This window comes from Phyllobates terribilis, unplaced genomic scaffold (assembly GCF_046119375.1).
Source record: "Phyllobates terribilis strain yellow unplaced genomic scaffold, ASM4611937v1 Scaffold_7__3_contigs__length_470593459, whole genome shotgun sequence".
NCBI classification, from domain to species: Eukaryota; Metazoa; Chordata; class Amphibia; order Anura; family Dendrobatidae; genus Phyllobates; species Phyllobates terribilis.
Window position 1 is genome coordinate 374,617,600 of NW_027362767.1, and position 25,707 is coordinate 374,643,306.

Below are 25,707 nucleotides of genomic sequence, written 5' to 3' on the forward strand. Positions count from 1 at the left end.
CAGAAAAAAATATATTCAGTTTGCAACCTGATGGAGGTCAGTATAGATGGATTAATAGAACAAGACCCACACACAGCTAGAAGCCCAATATTTTTTCAGAGGTAGATGCAGAAAAAACTATATTCAGTTTGCAACCTGATGGAGGTCAGTATAGATGGACTAATAGAACAAGTCCCACACACTGCTAGAATCCCAAATATTTTTTCAGAGGTACTGTAGATGCAGATAAAAATTAGTTTTAATTTGCAACCTGATGGAGGTCAGTATAGATGGACTAATAGAGAAAGTCCGACACACTACTAGAAGGCCAAATATTTTTTCAGAGGTAGATGCAGAAAAAAATATATTCAGTTTACAACCTGATGGAGGTCAGTATAGATGGATTAATAGAACAAGACCCACACACAGCTAGAAGCCCAATATTTTTTCAGAGGTAGATGCAGAAAAAAATATATTCAGTTTGCAACCTGATGGAGGTCAGTATAGATGAACTAATAGAACAAGTCCCACACACTGCTAGAAGCCCAAATATTTTTTCAGAGGTACTGTAGATGCAGATAAAAATTAGTTTTAATTTGCAACCTGATGGAGGTCAGTATAGATGGACTAATAGAGAAAGTCCGACACACTACTAGAAGGCCAAATATTTTTTCAGAGGTAGATGCAGAAAAAAATATATTCAGTTTGCAACCTGATGGAGGTCAGTATAGATGGATTAATAGAACAAGACCCACACACAGCTAGAAGCCCAATATTTTTTCAGAGGTAGATGCAGAAAAAACTATATTCAGTTTGCAACCTGATGGAGGTCAGTATAGATGGACTAATAGAACAAGTCCCACACACTGCTAGAAGCCCAAATATTTTTTCAGAGGTACTGTAGATGCAGATAAAAATTAGTTTTAATTTGCAACCTGATGGAGGTCAGTATAGATGGACTAATATAGAAAGTCCGACACACTACTAGAAGGCCAAATATTTTTTCAGAGGTAGATGCAGAAAAAAATATATTCAGTTTGCAACCTGATGGAGGTCAGTATAGATGGACTAATACAACAAGTCCCACACACTGCTAGAAGCCCAAATATTTTTTCAGAGGTACTGTAGATGCAGATAAAAATTAGTTTTAATTTGCAACCTGATGGAGGTCAGTATAGATGGACTAATAGAGAAAGTCCGACACACTACTAGAAGGCCAAATATTTTTTCAGAGGTAGATGCAGAAAAAAATATATTCAGTTTGCAACCTGATGGAGGTCAGTATAGATGGATTAATAGAACAAGACCCACACACAGCTAGAAGCCCAATATTTTTTCAGAGGTAGATGAAGAAAAAAATATATTCAGTTTGCAACCTGATGGAGGTCAGTATAGATGGACTAATAGAACAAGTCCCACACACTGCTAGAAGCCCAAATATTTTTTCAGAGGTACTGTAGATGCAGATAAAAATTAGTTTTAATTTGCAACCTGATGGAGGTCAGTATAGATGGACTAATAGAGAAAGTCCGACACACTACTAGAAGGCCAAATATTTTTTCAGAGCTAGATGCAGAAAAAAATTATATTCAGTTTGCAACCTGATGGAGGTCAGTATAGATGGACTAATAGAGAAAGTCCGACACACTACTAGAAGGCCAAATATTTTTTCAGAGGTAGATGCAGAAAAAAATATATTCAGTTTGCAACCTGATGGAGGTCAGTATAGATGGATTAATAGAACAAGACCCACACACAGCTAGAAGCCCAATATTTTTTCAGAGGTAGATGCAGAAAAAACTATATTCAGTTTGCAACCTGATGGAGGTCAGTATAGATGGACTAATAGAACAAGTCCCACACACTGCTAGAAGCCCAAATATTTTTTCAGAGGTACTGTAGATGCAGATAAAAATTAGTTTTAATTTGCAACCTGATGGAGGTCAGTATAGATGGACTAATAGAGAAAGTCCGACACACTACTAGAAGGCCAAATATTTTTTCAGAGCTAGATGCAGAAAAAAATTATATTCAGTTTGCAACCTGATGGAGGTCAGTATAGATGGACTAATAGAGAAAGTCCGACACACTACTAGAAGGCCAAATATTTTTTCAGAGGTAGATGCAGAAAAAAATATATTCAGTTTGCAACCTGATGGAGGTCAGTATAGATGGATTAATAGAACAAGACCCACACACAGCTAGAAGCCCAATATTTTTTCAGAGGTAGATGCAGAAAAAACTATATTCAGTTTGCAACCTGATGGAGGTCAGTATAGATGGACTAATAGAACAAGTCCCACACACTGCTAGAAGCCCAAATATTTTTTCAGATGTACTGTAGATGCAGATAAAAATTAGTTTTAATTTGCAACCTGATGGAGGTCAGTATAGATGGACTAATAGAGAAAGTCCGACACACTACTAGAAGGCCAAATATTTTTTCAGAGCTAGATGCAGAAAAAAATTATATTCAGTTTGCAACCTGATGGAGGTCAGTATAGATGGACTAATAGAGAAAGTCCGACACACTACTAGAAGGCCAAATATTTTTTCAGAGGTAGATGCAGAAAAAAATATATTCAGTTTGCAACCTGATGGAGGTCAGTATAGATGGATTAATAGAACAAGACCCACACACAGCTAGAAGCCCAATATTTTTTCAGAGGTAGATGCAGAAAAAACTATATTCAGTTTGCAACCTGATGGAGGTCAGTATAGATGGACTAATAGAACAAGTCCCACACACTGCTAGAAGCCCAAATATTTTTTCAGAGGTACTGTAGATGCAGATAAAAATTAGTTTTAATTTGCAACCTGATGGAGGTCAGTATAGATGGACTAATAGAGAAAGTCCGACACACTACTAGAAGGCCAAATATTTTTTCAGAGCTAGATGCAGAAAAAAATTATATTCAGTTTGCAACCTGATGGAGGTCAGTATAGATGGACTAATAGAGAAAGTCCGACACACTACTAGAAGGCCAAATATTTTTTCAGAGGTAGATGCAGAAAAAAATATATTCAGTTTGCAACCTGATGGAGGTCAGTATAGATGGATTAATAGAACAAGACCCACACACAGCTAGAAGCCCAATATTTTTTCAGAGGTAGATGCAGAAAAAACTATATTCAGTTTGCAACCTGATGGAGGTCAGTATAGATGGACTAATAGAACAAGTCCCACACACTGCTAGAAGCCCAAATATTTTTTCAGAGGTACTGTAGATGCAGATAAAAATTAGTTTTAATTTGCAACCTGATGGAGGTCAGTATAGATGGACTAATAGAATGATGCTATGCCCAAAAGATTTTACTTCACTAGGTGCAGTAAAAAAATTGGTATTCTATACACAGGTGGTATATCTTGCAACACAGATAGGCTACTCCACTGACTAACACACTCTGCAATAGGCCAAAAAGGATTAGCTTTGCTAGATTCAGCCAAATGCTGTGAAAAAAACTTGCACAGCACTGGCACAGACCTGCCTGGCAAAAACTGATAGGAACTGATGTAACCTAGTCCTGAAAAGGACTGCAATTACAATTAGTCTTTACTCCCACAACCTATCTATTTAAGAGCACAGACCTGCCTGATAAAAGTCGTAGGAAATGCTGTAACCTAGTCCTTAATCACAACTATTCCCTACTCCCAAGCTATCTGTATATTTGTGCGAAAATTGGCTTGAAATTAACAAGGTATAGCGCACACAGCAACAGCGGTGCCGTCTAACACGCAGCTGCAGCAGTGAGAAAATGGTGGCGACGGGGAAAATGGCTTGGTCTTATAGGGCAAGGACATGTGACATACACTGCCAATGACACATGCCCTTGCTTGTGTGAAAAAAAGCACTTCGCTCCGTGTGTGCGCTGCTGATAGGCTGACAGATTGCACCTCCCCACTGTAAATGCGGGAAAGAGAAAAAAAAAATGGAGATCTTCATTGTTCCTGCAGAGATCCATCCCCTGCCCCTCCCCCCACCCCGCTGTACACTCAAACTGCGTATTAACTGCGTATTAACATTAATTTTCATCATTACTGAGAAAAAATCCAGTTATGATTTTGGTGCACGAACAGTTATCGAACATAACCTCGAACAGCCGAATTTTTCTCAAATTGTTCGTGTTCGCCGAACGGCTCGAACACCGCCCAAAACAGCTCGAATTTGAGATTGGCGAACAGTTCGAGTAGAACAACGCTCATCTCTAGTTATCATATAACCATAAAATCGCACAATTGCACTTATTAGTCAGGATAAGAGCTTCATCACAAAGGTGCAAGAAAAGCTATATGGAAACAGATACAGATGGGTGACAGCGTTTTCTTGTTTACTCGCTTACTTTTAGTTAACTCCCCAAATGTTCCGTGTTCACATTAACACAACCAGTGTGTATGAAATATATTATGAGAAGCAAAAAAAAGCTAGCAGTTACAGAGGAAGCCGTGGTTTTTCTAGGCCTATTACAGAACGCTGGTAACGCTTTCTACATTGTCATGATAAATCAGTGACATGATATATTAATATGACAAAAGTCCTGGGTACCTTTCCTCCATCTTGGGTATCCCCTTTACATTGTCCACGTGACAAAATGTAGTCCAGACAGATATGTATGTGAAGCAACAATTCTGGGGTGCTTGGTTTTCAGGCCAGGAATGGTTGTTTTGGTAGTGTGGGCTATATATCAATTTCTCAAAGGTAGGTATGATATGACATATATCTGGAATCACAAACAGCAACGCTTTCGAAATATTTTGTCCCATAAACTACTGAAAATGGTGATAATTATTATTAATTCCATAAGGTAAAGCTTAAAAGGGTTTAAAATGGGTTTTCCGCACTTTACAATTATCACAAACTTTTGCTATGTGAAAACTGATCAGGACTGTGCTAATATCATGTTGATTTTATAACATGATGTTAAAAATAATGCAATAATTTATGTGCTATGCATTTAAATGTATGTTAAAAAAAATTAAATATGCTGCACTGATGGAGGAAGAATCACTTGCTGAAAGAAGGACGATGAAGATTCTTTCATTAGGATAATATGTTTCTACAGTAGGGAAAGCAGACAGACATAGGCAGAAGCAAGAAACCCAAATAGTAAGCTAGCAGGTTAAGGGATGAGTAACACTTGCCAATTGGTTTGCCACCCCAAGGAACTAGGTACAGCTACAAAGGAGTATGTAAGAAGCTCCACCCTGCACTGTAGTAGTTTTAGCTTGTCCCAAGTGGAAGAGATAAGCCCTACTGGGCAGGACAGTCACTATTACAGAGAGAGGAAGATAATAACCGCCCACCACCATAAGCAGCAAAAAAAGGCTTAATCCTGTGAGTGAAAAGAGTAACCCTTGACAGTGAGAAAGTAGTTGCCATAAGAGTGAAGAGTAGATACAGCAGGTGAGAAGATACAGGCTTATTCCGGACTAGGAGTTTGCCACACAAGAAGTGTATGAAGCCTATGTGTGAAGAGAATTACAACATGAGAGACAGATAGAAGCAAGTGCCCGTGTGTGAGGAATTGTGATAAGGTAAGTGAGTTGACCGACAAAAGCTACCACTGCCAAGAGAGGTGACTGAGAGAAGGAGCCGTAAATGTATGCTGTGTTGCAATGTGCAGAAGACAAAAAGCCTATGGGCTCAATTCATCAAAGCTTTTATGCCAGAATTCTGAGCTAAAAGCCTTGAAAAGTAGCAAAATTTTGGCACAAAGCCGGGATTTGCTAATATTTTTGAAACTTACGGTGTTCTCATACCATTTTCGCCCAACTCCAACAACAAAGTAGGTAAAGCTGGATGGTATGGGAGTGTGGCAACTCTGATCATCAAATTCTTAATGAGCAGTGGTGCATACAGAGGTGCACAGTGGTTGTCCTATGGTCCTAAGAAATTAAAAGGCATGCACCTCTTAATCGCATAAACTATGCTGGTCTTGAGCATTTGGGGCCTATGTCTGTTTCAAAGAAGTGCAGCTGAAGTGTTTGCCAGCAAAGTGTCTTAAAGGGAATCTGTCATGTCATTTGTCCTATCTAAACTGGCTCTATTGCGTTGTTAGTGATGCAATGTGCATTACTAAAACGCTTTTTTCACTAAAATCTGCGCTTTTATCCTTTGTAAAATATCATTTTGTATAGTTATATCTTACCTGCTTGATTAGTTATAGGGGTTGTAAGATGGCCACCGGACATGTCCTTGAGGGAAGATATATATCGTGGAGGTTGGCAGCTTCAGTGATGTAAAACCGGGAAAGCATGCTCCAGCACACATAGTGTTGAGAGGGTTAACAGGGCATATCAGTGTCGTTTTTTTCGAGCAGTCATAAGAGTCGGGTGGGATTGGCTGCTCACATATCCCCACCCCAGGGTGTGTGTATAAAATGGAGACCGAGTGTCTCATTCATTGTCTGTGGCTGGAGGTGTGGAGACCTCCAGCATGTCTGTACTAAAAGATACTGACTGTGAGCGGGTGAACCCGCAGTACTATATGGACTGTTTATTTTCCTGTTTTGTTACTTTGTGCCGGAGAAGGCTGTGTGTTGTTTCCTTTGAAAGTGCGGTTTATGAAGCCTGAATAAACCTGCCTTGGACATTTTAAAGAGACAATGTCCTGTGCCTACCTCTAATGCGGCTGAGTGAGTACAAAACTCTACAAGGTGAACTTCATGGCGTTCAGTCAGGCTTGTTGCCGTCCACGCCATTTGAAATGTTTTCACTGGGTTTGCGCCCACGTCACCTTTTATTTTTGTTTAAATCCCACACTTGCGCAGTGTGTATTGGCCAGACGCGCGTCATGGCAATACACACTGCACAAGCGCGACTCCCAATACAGACTGTACATGGGCAGGATTTAAACGAGTCTGAAAAAAGTGTGTTAGTAATGCACAATGCATCACTAACAACACAATGGGGCCAGTATAGATAGGACAAATGACATGACGGGTTCCCTTTAAGCAACGTGAAGAGTGCAGCTTGCAGCTGTAAACCAACTTTCTACTTCTGCTCAAGTCTGTTATCTTAGATGTTGTAATCATCAAGGTTGTTGCTATCTAATGAGTAAAATTCACTTGAATGCTTGCTGGTTACTGTCTGCATTGCTTCGCCATCTGTGAGTGAAGGCCCCGTCACACTAAGCGATGCAGCAGCGATCCCGACAACGATACGACCTGTCAGGGATCGTTGCTGCATCGCTAATACATCGCTGGTGAGCTGTCAAACAGGCAGGCTCACCAGCGATCAGGGGAGCAACGATATCGTGGAAAGAATCGTTCCACGATGTCCTGCTCCCGTTCCCAGCCTGCTGCTTAAGCAGGAGCAGGCTGGTAACTATGGTAAATATCGGGTTACTAAGTGCGCGTGTGCCCCTAGTAACCCGCTGTTTACCATGGATACCACTCTGCTACGGTGCGCTGGAGCCTCCGCTCACCGTAGCAGAGTGGTATCTATGGTAAACAGCGGGTTACTAAGTGCGCGCGTGCCCCTAGTAACCCGATATTTACCATGGTTACCAGCCAGATCGTTGGTCCCGCTGGTCACACACAGCGATGTGTGCTGGCCAGCGGGAGGCCAACGACCAAAAAATGGTCCAGGACACTTTGCAACGATCAGCGACCTCACAGCAGGGGCCTGATCGTTGCAAAGTGTCACACATAGCGACATCGCTGGTGAGGTCGCTGGTGAGTCACCAAAACCGTGACACAGCAGCGATCTCGCTAGCGATATCGCTTAGTGTGACGGGGCCTTGAGAAGACCACCCTGTACAACAAGGGTCAGGATATCAATACTATTTAAAAGGGCCAGCAAACACAGCCAATGGTATATCTTACAAAAGGGTCATTCCCATGTAAAATATTTATGAGAAATCCACGGAATGTGTCCTAAATGTCTAATACCGGGGACCTATCTTTGGCAGCCACATTTTAGTTAAAGGGGTGGCCCGGTCCAAAATGATAAGTCTGCAGTCACTCTGTGTGACTGTAGACTTATGAAACCCCCAAGCGCATGCACTGTGCGCTACGGGGATTTGCCGGTTTCTGAGCCGGGACCAAAGGGTATGTATGTGTTGTTCATACTCCCAGCCAGGGCCTGTCTAGTGGGCGTGGCCTCGCTCCATACACTTGTATTAAGCGAGGCCACGCCCCATCTAGTTTCATATAAGTGTTTGGAAGCAAGACCACACCCACAGTCCAGGAGTATGCATGTCGCATACATACCCTCTGGTCCTGGCGCAGAAACCGGTGAATGCCCGCAGCGAACGGTGTCTGCACTGGGGGATTTTATAAGTCTGCAGTCACACAGAATAACTGCAGACTTATCGATTTGGACCCAACCCATTTAAGATTAAGGCTTTGTATACTTGACATAAATGTCTAAGATGGAAATACCCTGTCTGGTCTAAGTCTTCCTTGACTGGAAATTAATTCGAGTCTGGTTTTGGAAAAAAAGTTACATTTTTATGATGTGTAGAGTATGTAACAGGTGCATCCTGTGAAGAATAACCTGAGTGCAAAAGCGATCTACTACATTTAGGTATGCAGAAATAGCAATTACTGTAGGGACAGAAGTGAACACCAAGCTTGCAGTTTCTTGTATGTCTATTGCTGTGCAGTCAGGTGAAATATGTTGATCTCTGTTATTAGTCATTTCAGACTAAGTAGGGAGTAAATGGCAAATTTTCTTCTTTAACAATATAACAAGTTAATCAGTGCTAATTTTCGTGGGTCATTGGAAACTGTATGGGAACAAACAATGGTTAATAAGATCATTTGGTCCCAATACAGTGAGATGTCAACTTAGGAGAGCTCTTCATGGGGTGATATGATAACAGATCATAGAAAAAAATGGGAGTGACTTTTGAAAAGGTTTTGCTCATATAAAAGACCTTTAACTTAATTCCAACCAAATACCAGACATTATTCTTACCCTCCATGTTAGGCGTCGGTCTGGTACTGAATTTGAAATGGGTCCAGGACTTCCTGTGGTCTCTCATTTCATTCCAGCTGGGGCTGATGCTGCTCAGCATCATCATCAGCTCCAACGCCTAGCTGGTCCACGAGCCCTGTTTATCTCCAAGGTAGTTGTGCCTAACAATGTTAAGCCTGGGTTGCAGAGGGAGACAGTGCTTGCGGAGTCTAAGTCCAGAGTTTGCCGTTCTGAGCATGTCCGTGACCTGGCGGATCATGATTGGTGGTTTGGCACCCACCTGACCCGGTGACCTGGCACCGCCTGATTGGTAACGGGTGTCGTCACCAATGGTGCGACAGTGGGGCAGGGCTTAATCTTTAAAAGGCCCGCCCACAAACATGGCGGTGTGCTCAGATCATTTGAGCTGGTTGTTTGTGGTGTGCACGCTGAAACTCTTGGGCTCCTCTAAGAGCCATAACTTTATGCAGGCAGGTAGCCATATAGAGCGGGTCTGCGCAGTCCGGTAGCTCGCCGGCTGAGTGCACAAATACCCGGCGGGTATCACACCCACATACTAGTGCCGACTGCTATAGCGTAGCGCCTGTACCGAAGACAGGGCTACTGCTCCTAGTCCGGTCACACGTCTCCCTGCGGTTCTTGGAGATTGTGTGAACCTCTTTAGCGCTAATCCCCATAGCGTAGCGCCTGTATCCAAGACAGGACTACTGCTGTTCCCACGGTCGCACATCTCCCTGCGGTTCTTGGAGATTGTGCGAATCGTCTTACCCTTCCGTGTGCCTTAACACGAAGGGTTAAGATAATTGTTAAGATAATTGTCGCCGGTCGCTCTCTCCTCCGTGCAATTAATGGAGATAGAGCGTACCGCTTTACCCAGTCCGGTGTGCTGTTAACACGGACGGGTTATCTGTTTAGTTGTCGCTTTTCCTTTCCACCCGGAAAGTGTTCGGCAGCAGTCCATTTGGCTGCATTGCGGACCCCGGGGTCGGTTGCGTTCCATTTAAATAAAGTTGTCTGCAACCGCCCTCCTGACACTCCACACTGCAATATCTTCACGGACATCCATCACTTAACAGGCAAAATAGTGATTGCACTAATATGAGAAAGAAAAATAAGAGGGGTGGCGGGACAAGAAGAGGATACCTGCATGCCAATAAAATGCAAACCTAAACAAGGGGCCTCCAGCAGTCAGGTAGAGTAGCACCCTCCCTAACTGTTGGGTGCATATCTGATCAATTTGTGTTTACAGTGGTTACCTTTGTCTTACACTTCTTGGGCATTTTACATTCAGTATCCTTTGAAGTAATTGTATATATTTTGTATGTATTTGTGCTCTGCATTCTGAACCACTATCTTACTATCTTTTATCCCTACATTTTTGTGATTTTATGATGTATCAATAAAGATGTTTTAATGGACACTTGCCTAGCATAGGTGGTTTATTTGTATGGTCCAACCGACGGACACATATGGGTACATAAGAAAAGGAGGAGAAGGTCTCAGCATATCATTGCAAAAAATATATTTTTTATTTCATATTACACATATATAGAAAAATGGGTATAGCAACCAGACAAATTATGGGTAAAAGATGACCAATAGCAAACACACTAATACTCAAATATAAGTGCTCAATATCAGATAACCTAATAGTAGAATTGCACGCTAGCCCAAGGCAAAATATCCATCAAAAAATAGTGGAAGCCATTAAAGTACCATATAATGTAATGCAGGCAATCCACTTTACAAAACATAGAGTAATACTCTTATTGTAAAAAAAGAGAAAAAAGATATCGCCATATGTCAAGGGGGGTGTACCAACAGTAACCTGATATCGGGATAGAGAGGGAGTATGATGATGCAGGGTATGTTTACCTGTAACAAAGCTCTCACAGACAAGGTGGAGGGGAGGGTGAGAGTAAGAACGGGTGGTAGTGCCTCAAAGCCCGACGCGCCTTGGGCTAGCGTGCAATTCTACTATTAGGTCATCTGATATTGAGCACTTATATTTGAGTATTAGTGTGTTTGCTATTGGTCATCTTTTACCCATAATTTGTCTGGTTGCTATACCCATTTTTCTATATATGTGTAATATGAAATAAAAAATATATTTTTTGCAATGATATGCTGAGACCTTCTCCTCCTTTTCTTATGATACTTTCAGCGTGCGTATGGACGGATGCTCGCCAAGTGGCTGACTATCCGCCCATTTTTTTGTAGTTACCATGTGGCTTTCTGTATATTACATATGGGTACATACAGTAAATTATAGGTCAGCTTTGATTATTATTTTTCCAAGAGAAGTAGTAGCAAGACAAAAGAATGTCAAAATGTCCTGGGAAGACAAGTGTTTGTCTAAAGAAGACCATATGAAAGCCAGTAATACTGCTGGGGAAATTTACAGGATAGCCATTGAACAATGCAAGTTGTGAGTCCTCCATAGTGGGAGCTGCATCCACCATGGATAATAGAAGCAGGGGCAGACATATTATTGCTGCAACCAGCAAGGGCCCAAGAGGTAAGGTGGACAATTTCTACCTTCAAAGAAGGTGGAATAGTGCAGTATGATGACCTATTGGACTGCAAAGGACCCAAATATTGTTCTTGCACAGGGGCCTCTTCTGTCTATGTCCACTCTTGAATAGAAGGATCCTGAATAGTAAAAAATACCTCTACTATGATAGGAGATGCCAAATTGGGTCGTTCAAATTGGAAATCCCTTTTGATTGATGCTTTTTAGTGGCTCATAATGTGCTACAAAGCTCGTGAAATTGTGTTCTCTAGCAGGTCACACTCATTATCACTGTCTAGATAAACAATATAGAGTCAGGAGGTTCCTGCAACCTACATAAACTGTCTTTACAACTCAACCACACCAGCAAAGAAAGCGAGCTGTGGTTTACAGTACCTCCAGTACGCTAGTTCTTCCTTATTCTGTATTACTCATATTGTGCAGATGATCTCAGCCTTATAACGGTTTATTTCCATGTACGCTGTGCAGCACAGACTAATGACAGTCACTCAGTACTGAGAAGGTAAGCTTTCATATCACTGAATTTATTATTAATGAATCTTTAGAATATTAGAACTGTAATACTAAAATTAATTCAGAAGTGAGTCACATGTAATTTTTGGGTAAAAGGAATCAGGGTTGCCAACTTCCCATGAGTTCCAGGACAGTCTGTAAAAAGTGGTCACTTTTTTGTCCTGTCCGTAAAATAAACTTAAGGCGTTTGTGATTTTTTTGAAGAAACATACAGATTATTGTAACTGTAATTAGCATCATTTTACAGTTTACAGTAATTTCAGCTGATGTTTTCATATTAGAATTATGGGCTGTACACATGTATCACTTATAATTATAATGATTTATTATGGTTATGGTTTTCCAATGTGTCCTTAAAAAATATTGTCTGTCCATGATTTTTTGATAAGCTGTTGAGAAAAAATAAAAAGTCAAGTTGGCAATCCAGAAAGGAAGATCTCATTAACATACTAGACTTCCATGTTTTGTTCACACTTGTGTTGGCATCTGCTAATGGAAAAATTAGTTTAGTCTGAAGCACCATCAGCAATACTGGAGAACTAACAGGAACCTAATGGACCCCCTCATTAGTCAATAGGATCTGTCCAGATTCCTTGAGACCTATTTGAAACCATTGGTTTGATATTTTATTTGGGGTGCATTCCTAGCATTCTATTTTATGCTTTCCCACGTTATTTCTGGGATAAATTAAAGTGGCCGTTCTCTAAAAGACCACCACACTATAAAGACCCCAGCTTATCGAGACCAAATATTTCTGTGGCAGGTTATCAAGGACCTTATACAGTATAGTGAATCCTCCAAGATTGCAAAGTCCTTTTCAATGAAGAATAGGATAAAAAAAAATTGAACATCTCCCTCGTCTCTGTCTACCACCCTACCCGTCCTCTTTGTTCAGGTAATGACCTTAGACTAACATCCTCTATAATCCGAACCTCCCTCTCCCGTCTCCAGGACTTCTCTTGTGTTGCACTAGTTTTCTGGAATGCACTACCGCAGACAATCCGGTTAATTCCCAGTATCCAGTTTGAAGCGTGCCCTAAAAACACATTTCTTTAGACTAGCCTATCACCTCACCTCATTAATCTAACTACTACCTATTCTCTCTTCTACGTTTGCCGCCCCGGCAGGGCCGCTGCGGTCACGGTACTGGTGCACAGCAGTCTGAGTGCTGGTATGGTCTGACCGGGGCGCGTGCCAGTCTTTATCAATTGTGGGGGTTAATAATAAAAAGGTTCGTGAAGCCAGTTGGGATGTTTGGCCTGGCATGGCCGGGCACTGATGAGGGCCCCTGAGAGTTAGGTGGTGATGAGCAGTGCTAGATGATTAACCCTTCCCAACCAGAGCTGGCTCCCAGGGGAGTTGGGGCAGGATTGGCGCAGCAAAAAATAATTAGCTTTAGACAGGGTAAGAACCAGTTTGTACCTTTTACTGGAGTTTTTGCAAACAGTTCCCGAAGTTTCTGTACAGTTCACATACAGGGTTTTGGACAGACCTGCATGGTGAGGGTTCAGACTCTCTGCTGTGAGGTTGTGTAGCCTTCCTACTGCTAATTATACCTCTGAACCTACAAAAGACAAAAATATATCTCATACCCTACCATCATTATATATAAATGTAAAGCAAAGTTGCATAATAAATATAGGGTACTTAGTGAACTATTTTTGATCAAAAAAAGTATACAAGCCGTCCCACCAGCGGCAAGGTGACCCTAAATTGGGACGGTACCTATACTGCCTATATTAAAAACCTTACTGTATATCAAAGTTGAAGTAATGCATATAAAAGGGTAGACAAATAGGACCGGGTCCCAACTCCAGACCACCCAGGCCCGTGGTAAGCTACATATATACCAGTCAGCTCAACAAAGGGGATGCCACACCCTTAAATTGCACAGAATGCAAACAAGACAAAAAACCAGGCAATGTGAACTGAGGTCTAAGATGGTAGACATGCAAGAAATAGAAGCATGTTCACACTAGCAAAAAAGAAACAAAACCTACAAAAGACAAAAATATATCTCATACCCTACCATCATTATATATAAATGTAAAGCAAAGTTGCATAATAAATATAGGGTACTTAGTGAACTATTTTTGATCAAAAAAAGTATACAAGCCGTCCCACCAGCGGCAAGGTGACCCTAAATTGGGACGGTACCTATACTGCCTATATTAAAAACCTTACTGTATATCAAAGTTGAAGTAATGCATATAAAAGGGTAGACAAATAGGACCGGGTCCCAACTCCAGACCACCCAGGCCCGTGGTCTTGTTTGCATTCTGTGCAATTTAAGGGTGTGGCATCCCCTTTGTTGAGCTGACTGGTATATATGTAGCTTACCACGGGCCTGGGTGGTCTGGAGTTGGGACCCGGTCCTATTTGTCTACCCTTTTATATGCATTACTTCAACTTTGATATACAGTAAGGTTTTTAATATAGGCAGTATAGGTACCGTCCCAATTTAGGGTCACCTTGCCACTGGTGGGACGGCTTCTATACTTTTTTTGATCAAAAATAGTTCACTAAGTACCCTATATTTATTATGCAACTTTGCTTTACATTTATATATAATGATGGTAGGGTATGAGATATATTTTTGTCTTTTGTAGGTTTTGTTTCTTTTTTGCTAGTGTGAACATGCTTCTATTTCTTGCATGTCTACCATCTTAGACCTCAGTTCACATTGCCTGTTTTTTTGTCTTGTTTGCATTCTGTGCAATTTAAGGGTGTGGCATCCCCTTTGTTGAGCTGACTGGTATATATGTAGCTTACCACGGGCCTGGGTGGTCTGGAGTTGGGACCCGGTCCTATTTGTCTACCCTTTTATATGCATTACTTCAACTTTGATATACAGTAAGGTTTTTAATATAGGCAGTATAGGTACCGTCCCAATTTAGGGTCACCTTGCCGCTGGTGGGACGGCTTGTATACTTTTTTTGATCAAAAATAGTTCACTAAGTACCCTATATTTATTATGCAACTTTGCTTTACATTTATATATAATGATGGTAGGGTATGAGATATATTTTTGTCTTTTGTAGGTTTTGTTTCTTTTTTGCTAGTGTGAACATGCTTCTATTTCTTGCATGTCTACCATCTTAGACCTCAGTTCACATTGCCTGGTTAATTATACCTCTGGTAGACGATTCCTTGGATTTCCAGGGGTCCAAGGTAAACAGTTACTGGATCTGTGATCCCTTCCAGCAAGCAGGCAACATGAATCCTGTCAGAACACTCACTTTCTCTTGTAGCAGTGTCTTTGACTCCATGCGGTTGCTGAGCTCCTAGGAAAACACTTCGCTGCTCGTTATATGAAGACCGAGCAGGTTAACAGTTTAGCACAGACTCAGGAAATCTCTGTGCTCTAGGGACTGGACCCTGCCTTGTGCAGCTTTCCCTTGCAGAGAGCAGACTTCTCTCTCTTGCACAGAGAACTCCATGATGCTGCTTCTTCCTCACACTACAACTAGAACTGAAGCACCTCCTCCGCCCTCTGAGGGATGTGTACAACTTCCTGGTTTAGGCAAAAGTGTACAGTCCTTTAGTAAGGGATCGGGTAACAATATGTGTATGTAATGAAAACAGCAGAGAACTTATCCATCACCATTGCTGGCAATACATATGAATTATATTACATATGCAGGCATTTTGTGGCGCTATAGACAGAGGCGCCACATTCCCCCCTAGTGAAGAGTAGCACGTCCTCGGGCTACTTAGCCAGTAGGCAGTCCATAATAAAACAAAATAACATTAACCTGAAACATATAAACGGTCATATTAATCTAGTTGTGGATTACAGCCCAAAACCACTCCTGATCGTCCCTGAGTGCAGCTGCGGGGCACACAGACCATAATATAGAATTCACTGCACTGGCTGTTTTGGATGTCCCCTTGACAAAGGCACAATGTACCAGGCTCCTTTCAGTCCATAAGTCCTTACAAGAGTTCTTGTAGTAAAAGAAAGAGTAATGGTTGCTGAAATCTCACATTAGTCAATGGGGGCACATCTTATTTTTCAACATTTTCATTAAGGTTACATAAAGCATAGTTCAACATAAATACAAATCAAATCTTCTTATTGGTTTTCCTTGCTCTATGAATCATTCCTATAGCGAGAAGGGTTCTTCTATCCTGTGTACTACGCTGTGATTTGCGCAAAATAGGAAGGCTAGGCAACTTTCTACCACTCTTTGAACTTACCACAGGTACGGCAGGCGGACAGCTAGCAGGGGGCAAGTTTTATGGTCTTGGAGCATGCAAAGCATCAAGGGCTGGCGTTAGCTGCTCCTCTCTTTCAGAATGGTTTGGTGTTTCTGGTAAGGACCGTTGTGGGACTACTACCGCATTGTCGACTTGCAGCCAAGAATGGGGAAGTTCACCTAGGATGGTGCGAATCTTTGTGTCAGTTTCTGGTATTTGCTGAGGAACTTCTTTAGTTTCAACTCTGTCGCGCAATTGGGATGGACATATTTTTAGATTGTCTCACGATACAGTAGTACATGTTTTTCCGCCATCTTTGGAGATGGTACACACTTTGCTGTTGTCAAGGTTAGATGGTAGAATAGTGTAAGGTTGGGCCTCCCATTGGTCGTCCAACTAGTAGTTTCTTCTCTTTTTCTTCAACACTTGTTTACTTGGCGATAGGGGTGTTGCCAGCGCGTGCCAATTAAAGTCTCTCTCCTGTCTTTGTCTAGCTTGGGCAAGACTCTTTTCTACACATTGCTGAACTTTTTGATACTGCAGTTGTCTTTCTGTGTTCCAATCAGTGTCTAATTGGCTGGATATACAGGGTGGGCCATTTATATGGATACACCTAAATTAAATGGGACTAGTTGGTGATATCAACTTCATGTTTGTGGCACATTAGTATATGGGAGGGGGAAAACTTTTCCAGGTGGGTGGTGACCATGGCGGCCATTTTGAAGTCGGCCATTTTGGATCCAACTCTATTTTTTTCAATGAGAAAAGGGTCATGTGACACATCAAACTTATTGAGAATTTCATAAGAAAAACAATGGTGTGCTTGGTTTTAATGTGACTTTATTCTTTCATGAGTTTTTTTTACAAGTTTATGACCACTTATATGTGTTCAAAGTTCTGCCCATTGTGTTGGATTGTCAATGCAACCCTCTTCTCCCACTCTTTACACACTGAACACCGCAGAAGAAATGCTAGCACAGGCTTCCAGTATCCGTGTTTCAGATGCTGCACATCTCGTATCTTCACAGCATAGACAATTGCCTTCAGATGACCCCAAAGATAAAAGTCTAAGGTGGTCAGATCGGGAGACCTTGGTGGCCATTCAACTGGCCCACGACAACCAATCCACATTCCAGGCAACTGTTCATGTAGGAATGCTTGGACCTGACACCCATAATGTGGTGGTGCATCATCTTGTTGGAAAAACTCAGGGAACGTGCCATCTTCAGTGCATAAAGAGGGCAACACATCATCATGTAGCAATTTGAGATATCCAGTGGCATTGAGGTTTCCATTGATGAAGAATGGCCCCACTATCTTTGTATCCCATATACCACACCATACCATCAAGATACGAGATGTGCAGCATCTGAAACAACGGATACTGGAAGCCTGTGCTAGCATTTCTTCTGCGGTGTTGCTATCAGTGTGTAAAGAGTGGGAGAAGAGGGTTGCATTGACAATCCAACACAATGGGCGGCACTTTGAACACATTTTATAAGTGGTCATAAACTTGTAAAAAACTCATGAAAGAATAAAGTCACATTAAAAACAAGCACACCATTGTTTTTCTTATGAAAGTCTCAATAAGTTTAATGTGTCACATGACCCTCTTCCTATTGAAAAAAATAAAGTTGGATCCAAAATGGCTGACTTCAAAATGGCAGCCATGGTCACCACCCATCTGGAAAAGTTTTCCTCCTCCCATATACTAATGTGCCACAAACAGGAAGTTGATATCACCAACCATTCCCATTTAATTTAGGTGTATCCATATAAATGGCCCACCCTGTAGTTTCAGGGGTTAGGACTCCCATTTCCAGAAAAATGGGGAGTTGACCTGGCCATGCACGCATCAGGTAAGCTGGTGCATATCCTGTTGAGCTGGTTTGGATATGATTTTACATTTCTTTCAAATCAGGCAATTTCCTAGGCCATTGGTTCCTTTCTTCCAACGGTAGGACCTGTAATAAATTGATGACAAGATGATTCAATTTTTCGCAAAGACCGTTGCCTTGTGGGTGGTATGGCGTGGTTCTGATTTTTTTACACCCGTATATGGAGCTAAATTCCTGGAAGACTTCTGCCTCAAAGGCTGACCTCTGTCTGTCAGCACTTGATCTGGGTATCCATGGGGTCTACAGAAATACTCTTGGAATGCCTGTGCAGCTGATTTTGCTGTTTGGTCTTTCACTGGAACGACCACTTGGAAGTGGGAATAATGGTCGACTATGGTTAGAGCATAGTTATATCCTGATCGGCTTGGGGATAGTTGCACATGGTCTAGGGCCACTACCTTCAGTGGTTGCTTAGTGACGATTGGTTACAAGGGGGCTTTTTGACTGGTGGGATTCTTTCCTCTAAGATTACATGGGCTGCACTCCCTGCACCACTGTTCAATGGACCGTCTCATGCCTATCCAGAAGAAGCGGTCGCAGATGAGAACTTCTAGCTTTTTCCGCCTAAAGTGTCCAGCTTGATTGTGATAAGCTTCTAGGGCCATGGGCACATCTCTTCTTGGGACCACAATCTGCCATACCAGGTCATGCGTACGTGGGTTAATGGCTCTTTGGATCAATTTGCCTTCATAAGTGAACAGCTTCTTTCTCTGTTTCCACAACTGTTGGGCATCTGCAAGTGCATCAGGAGCTGGAGATGAATTTGCTGCACCAAGGAGTTCTTTGACAAAGCATATAGCCGGGTCACTGCTCTGCGTCTTTTCCCAACCATGGTGGGGTAGCGGATTAAGGGACACTTCTTCGACGGCTAGACTCCTCCCTGTTACACAGTTGGAGCCCTGGAGGACATCCTGGCTGTGGAATGCAGGCATCTCTATCTCCTCCAGGACTGCCAGATCTTCTTCTGAGTCAGGAGGATATGGCATGCAGGACAAGGCATCTGCGTTTGCGGGAACATGCCAGTACCCGCTGGTTAGGTCTTGAGTGGAGAAGTACCTAGCCGATTTTAATGCTTCGACAGACTCCTCTATGCGCGGTAGGGAGTAAGTGTCTTTGTGGGTGATTTTGTTGACCTTTCTGTAATCTATGCACATGCGCATTCTACCATCTTTTTTTCTAACCAACACCATAGGAGCTGCCCAAGGACTGCTGCTGTCCCTGATTACCCCTGCTTGTTTTATTTCTTTCAGCATACTTTTTGCACACTGATAAAGAGCTGGAGGTATGGGACGATACCTTCCTTTGATAGGTGGATGATCTGCTGTGGGGATATTATGTTGGATGCCCTTTACCTGCCCAAAATACAAGGGGTGCTTACTGAAAATCATCCGTACTCCTGGACCACTTGATACACGCCATTTTTCTGATGTGGAGGAGTGGAGTCAATGCCAAAATGCATCTTTTGAACCCAGTCCTCCAACGGAATTAAGGAGCCTTTGCCCTCCGTCGACTCAGACGAAGCCAAGGGTTTTGCAGCCTGAATATCATTATTGTTGACTGTAAACAGTTTGGCTATGTTTGCATAATGGGGCAAGCATGCTTCTTCCTCCCCACAGTTCAGGACACGTGCCAGAACCCTGCCCTTTTTAACATCAACAATCCCCCTTGCAGTCATAACAGTAAGTCGGCTGTCCAAATAGACAGGTTCTAATAGAGCCTGGTAATCCTGGCCCCTGATACCGATGGCTGCTCTGCACCAGATGAGAGTCTCACCCCTGGGGGGAAGCATAATGGAGTTGGGATCACTCACCCTTACGCTACCAATCTCTCCACCAGCTATCTCCAACTGCTGTTGCTGCACGAGAGCCTTGATTTCGTTATTGAGGGCATACTTCTCTAAAAGGGGCTGAATCTGCTATGTCTTGCAAAATGGTGATGACCTCACTTAAACAATTTTCTATCACATTTGTACCCAGGGTTATGGTAGAAGTACACTCCCTTCTTTCCACATCTACTACCACAAGGCCTTGAGATTTAAGCTCCACCCTTCCCACTTTAATGATAACCTCTTTGTACCCCACCTGTGTCAAAGGCTGACCATTTCTTGCTATTAAAGACAAGTCTCCATCAGGGAGACGGATGAAATCAGCATCAGTCCAATATCTCTGGTACAGTGTGTGAGGGATTGTCGTTACCTGCGAACCAGTATCCAAAAGGGCGGTGAAGGGGATACCGTCAATCACAACTGGTATGAATGGACGTCCGCCGACATACTTGTTTTTCCAGTTCACTGGACCAGACTGTCTAACTCCCAGGAGTTGGTCCGCTCGCCCAGGGGTTGCCCGTTTAAGGGACACCCTCTCTCGATATGACCAACCTTGTCACATCATCTGCAGATGGGTTGTCCTGCGGGGTCAAATTGATCTGTCCTTAAACTGAGCAAAGTCCATATCGGGTTTTTGCAGCGACATCATGCGCAGCTGGGCCTTACTGGAATCAGACAAAAGGCCTTTAATGAACTTCTCTTTTAGCATTTTGCTTTCATCTTGTACACGGTCAGGGTCAATTCGCCTGATGGCCCACAATGCCTCCTGCAGATTAAGTGCATAGTCTCCAACAGTGTCTTGTGCTTTCTCTCTGCAACTGAAAAATCTCACATCTTTAATTCTGAGGCAGTACGGGTATCAAAGGTATCTCTGAGTTTAACAAAAATGTCTTTTACAGTCTTTTTATCAGTGGGTGGCCAAGATTTTACTTCTCTTTGGGCGGCGCCACTGAGCTGACTCATAAGTATGGTAACTTTCTGATCTTCTGACATGGGGTAAAGTTCAAACAGACTGCACAGCATCTCTTTGAAGTCGCTTAAGGTGTGTGATTCGCCTGTGTACTGTGGCAGCCATGCTGCACCCAGTATATAAGGCATGGCTAATGGCAATATGGGAGACGCAGCTGCTGCCCCACTAGGGTTACTGGGATTAGACATTTCCCTACTTTTTAACCCCTGCAGGGGTGTGACTCACCTTTCCTGTTGCTGCAGGTCTTTACTCAGCTGATGCGTTTTCTGGTGGGATCCCAGGTAGCCGTACCTCAAGCGGTGTGAGCTAGCAGTGCTCCACCCACCACGAGTCTCGCCACTGCATGCACAGCCAATCACCTGAACTCCCTTGCTGCTGCAGGGATTTGAAACAAAACAGCGGTTCCTTAGAGGAGTTAGGGTCCTTAGGCGCACAGAATCCTGTTCGTGATGCCAGGAATCAGTCTATGCCGACCCGGCCGGGCCGCTGCGGTCACGGTACTGGTGCACAGTGGTCTGAGTGCTGGTATGGTCCGAACAGGGGCACACGCCAGTCTTTATCAATTGTGGGGGTTAATAAAGTAATATAAAGGTTTGTGACGCCAGTTGGGATGTTCGGTCTGGTATGTCCGGGCACTAATGAGGGCCCCTGGGAGTTAGGTGGTGATGAGCAGTGCCAGATGATTAACCCTTCCCAGCCAGAGCTGGCTCCCAGGGGAGTTGGAGCAGGAATGGTGCAGCAGAAAGTAATTAGCTTTAGACAGGGTAAGAACCAGTTTGTACCTTTTACTGGAGTTTTTGCAAACAGTTCCAGAAGCTTCTGTACAGTTCACATACAGGGTTTTGGACAGACCTGCATGGTGAGGGTTCAGACTCTCTGCTGTGAGGTTGTATGGCCTTCTTGCTGCTAATTATACCTCTGGTAGACCATTCCTTGGATCCCCAGGGGTCCAAGGTAAACAGTTACTGGATCTGTGATCCCTTCCAGCCAGCAGGCAACATGAATCCTGTCAGAACACTCACTTTCTCTTGTAGCAGTGTCTCTGACTCCATGCGGTTGCTGAGCTCCCAGGTAAACACTTCACTGCTCGTTATATGAAAACCGAGCAGGTTCACAGTTTAGCTCAGACTCTGGAAGTCTCTGTGCTCAAGGGACTGGACCCTGCCTTGTGCAGCTTTCCCTTGCAGAGAGCAGACTTCTCTCTCTTGCACAGAGAACTCCATGATGCTCCTTCTTCCTCACACTGCAACTAGAACTGAAGCACCTCCTCCGCCCTCTGAGGGATGTGTACAACTTCCTGGTTTAGGCAAAAGTGTACAGTCCTTCAGTAAGGGATTGGTTAACAATATGTGTATGTAATGAAAACAGCAGAGAACTTATCCCTTACCATTGCTGGCAATACATATGAATTAAATCACACATGCAGGCATTTTGTGGCGCTATAGACAGGGGAGCCACATATGCACTCAGTAGCACTTTGTATATATACTTGTAGACATACTGGCTGGTGACCGGTTGATGCACCATTATTTGAATGCCTCTATTTATTACATTGATGGCTTCATCTTTTGTTTCTCCTCTATTTTCAAATAGGTTGTAAGCTTGTGAGCAGGGCCCTCACTTCTATTCGCATGCATTGAACTATGTGTTGCTCTGTAATGTTTTTATTGTGTGTACAAATCCCCTCTGAATTGTAAAGTGCTGCAGTAAATGTTTGTGTAGCACCCTGAGGGCTCGGCTGCTACAGGGGTATTACACCTCAAGCCAGAGGTGTGGTATTCCACTCCCGGGTAAGGATGGAGTATGGAACTGAGCTCAGTTAGCTGCATGCACTACATACATCCCATTTCCGGGGGACAGAACTACGGTACTCCCACCAGTATATGTGCAGGTACGACAGCGTCTGTCCCTGGCTGGAGTGGGAGGGGGGTGGAACATCCCAGTAGTGTAGGGGCAGATAGGGGGAGTAGTCTGGGTAAAGCTAGGAGCTCATTGGGTGCTGGTCACCTGAGCTCACACATAGAGGGAGTATATAAGGTGGGCACCATCTTAGATCAGGGTCAGTCTTCTGTAGAGAGTCAGTCTTCTGTAGAGAGTCAGTCAGTCCTGAGAGAGGTCCAGGAGCGCCTGCAGAGAGAAGAGAGAGAGAGGAGAAGAGAAGGACCCAGAGGGGGAGAAGAAGGAACCCCAAGAACCCAGTATACAACCAGAAGGGTGAAGGGTTGGCACGCAAGGGAACCGGATCCCAAATTAGTGGAGGAGAGAAACAACCCTCAACTAAGAACCGGAGGCTGCGACATTACATGTGGAGCAGCCCCTCACCAAGTCCACTAAGAAGGCACACCGAGCATAGGGTCAGGGAAGCCAAAGAAGGTTCACCCAATAGGAGACCCGAGGGAGCCGGACATAAGTGGACCCCTGGTGGGAACGGCCAGTAGAGAGGACAGTCAGAAAGGGAGCTCAGGATCACGCTCCAGAATTGCTTGGGGGTTGGCCGAGTCCAGGACCTGGTGGACGCAGCACGGCTCGGGCGGTCACTCAAGGCCAGAGTGACCAACAGAACAGCAGTAAGTAAAAACCCTGAACTGCACAGCCCGACTCTGAGTCTTCTTACCATCCACACTGCACCACTACTACCACCATCCTCTACACCTGACCCCCTGAGGCTATACCCCTCCCGTTGGGGGTTATACTACCACAGCTGCACATATACCACCAGCCTCAGCGGACCCTGCTGCAGCGGCGGCCTTTTGACCGCAAATCAACAGGTGGCGTAGTCGACACTAAGAACAACTAATAACATCTGTAAAGACTGCCACACACTGAGTTTGACACCCTGGGCACGGACCGGGTCGCCGCCACTCGGAGACTACAACCCCCATCAGATCCGGCTCCGGGTAATCCCCAAACAGCACTGGCCCAGGGGGCGCGTCATTTGCGCTATAGAAATAAAAATTATTATTATTATTCACAGAAAGATCTGCCCTGCATCATAGAAGAGGTCTTTTAGGGTATGTGCACACAATGTTTTTTCTGGCCAGCTTGGAGCGGTCCACTCTGAAACCTGGCTGAAAAATAATTATTTAAAGGCTCAAAAGAATGAACATTGGCATTTTTATGTAAAAATGACTTGCTGTTCATACTGTACATTCAACGTTTTTAGCAACTTTTAACCGCTTCAGGTTCCCTAAGACGCCAAGTGCTTAAAAGAAGTGAGCTGACCGTTCTTCATTTTTCCACTCTGAAGATGCTCTATACAGGGCCGACTCCAGGTTTTCGTGGCCCCCGGGCAAAAGAGTCTCAGTGGGCCCCTTTAACACATACCACGATTCATGATGCACAGATACCGCAGAGAAATCTAGAGAAATCTAGGTATAGTACAATGTCAAAGATTTCACTTACTTCTTACATTACATGATTGATATCTATTGTAAATTCTACAACAGCTCAGAAACTGACAAATCCTTGCAGGGCACAGTGCGAGCCCTGGGGGACTATAAAGTGTTCATTTTAGACCGGACAGTATAGTACTCCATACAGTATAATGGGCCCCATATAATGCTGCATACAGAATATTAGGCCCCATATATTGCTCCATACAAAATAATGAGCTTCATATGATGCTCCATACAGAATAATGGCCCACATATAATGCTCCATACAGAATAATGGCCCCCATATAATGCTCTATACACTATAATGCCCCCCTATAATGCTCCATATAGAATAATGGCCCCCATATAATGCTTCATACAGAATGGGCCCCATATATTGCTCGATACAAAATGGGCCTTATATATTGCTGCATCCAGTATGGGCCACATATACTGCTCCATGCAGTATGGGCCTCATATAATGCTTCATGCAGTATGGTCTGCATATACTGCTCCATGCGGTATGGGCCCCATATACTGCTCCATGCAGTATGGGCCCCATAAACTGCTCCATGCAGTATGGACCCCATATAATGCTCGATGCAGCATGGGCCTCATATATTGCTCCATTCAGTATGGGCCCCATATATTGCTCCATTCAGTATGGGCCCCATATACTGCTCCATGCAGTAGGGGCTTCATATAATGCTCCATGCTGTTTTGCCCCTCATATTTTGCTCCATGCAGTATGGTCTCCATATACTGCTCCATGCAGTATGGGCCCCATATCCTGCTCCATGCAGTATGGGCCCCATATACTGCTCCATGCAGTATGAACCCCATGTACTGCTCCATGCAGTATGGGCACCATATACTGCTCCATACATAAAAAAAAATAAAAAATACTCACCTCTCCTCGCTGGCCGTGGCTCTGCTACAGACTCCTCAGGGTCGCAGTCTTCCAACTCTCTGCACTGTGACATTCAGAGCAGAGGGAGCGCTGTAGTGACGTCATCGCGCCCTCTGACCTGAGACGTCAGAGTGTCAGAAGATGCTGGAGCTGTGGAGGAACAGAGAGAGGTAAGTAATGCAAGTGTCGGGGCCCTAAGCAAGCAGGGGGGCCCACTCACACCCATAGCGTGCCAGGGTCCCCGACGGCGAGTGGGCCCCCTGCTTGCTCAGGGCCCCAGGCACTAGCCCGGATGCGCCGTTGCCGATGTCGACCCCAGCTCTATACTATACAGTATAAATCACTGTGAAGGCTTTTTGAGTGTTTTGAGCTGGAAAAGCACTTTAAAAGAAAAGTCACCAATGGCAAAAAATGTGGAAAAAGTGCTAGAGAAGCAACAAAAAACCTTTAAGAAAGATGTGTCAGGAAAAAATTAAGTCAGTGTTTCCTCTTGAAAAACTTGCCAGGCTCCACACCAAAAATTGCTTCAAATACTGTTACGGAATGTGCACACCAGCATATCGGCATCATGACATGCTGCCTGAT

At 43.6% G+C, this 25,707-nt stretch overlaps 1 protein-coding gene across 2 annotated transcripts in view; it reads left to right on the forward strand.

The window, feature by feature from the left end:
* The first annotated feature begins 5,202 nt into the window (after window positions 1-5,202).
* The window catches only part of P2RY10 (P2Y receptor family member 10), a 32,197-nt gene continuing 11,692 nt past the window's right edge, over window positions 5,203-25,707 (forward strand). Inside the window, exon 1 of one of the 2 annotated variants that reach the window (XM_073637931.1) lies at window positions 5,203-5,512. The gene's annotated coding sequence lies outside the window, so the exon portion shown is untranslated. Of the gene's footprint in view, window positions 5,513-11,753; window positions 11,935-25,707 lie in introns of those variants that run through there. The other variant, XM_073637930.1, reaches the window with a different exon arrangement.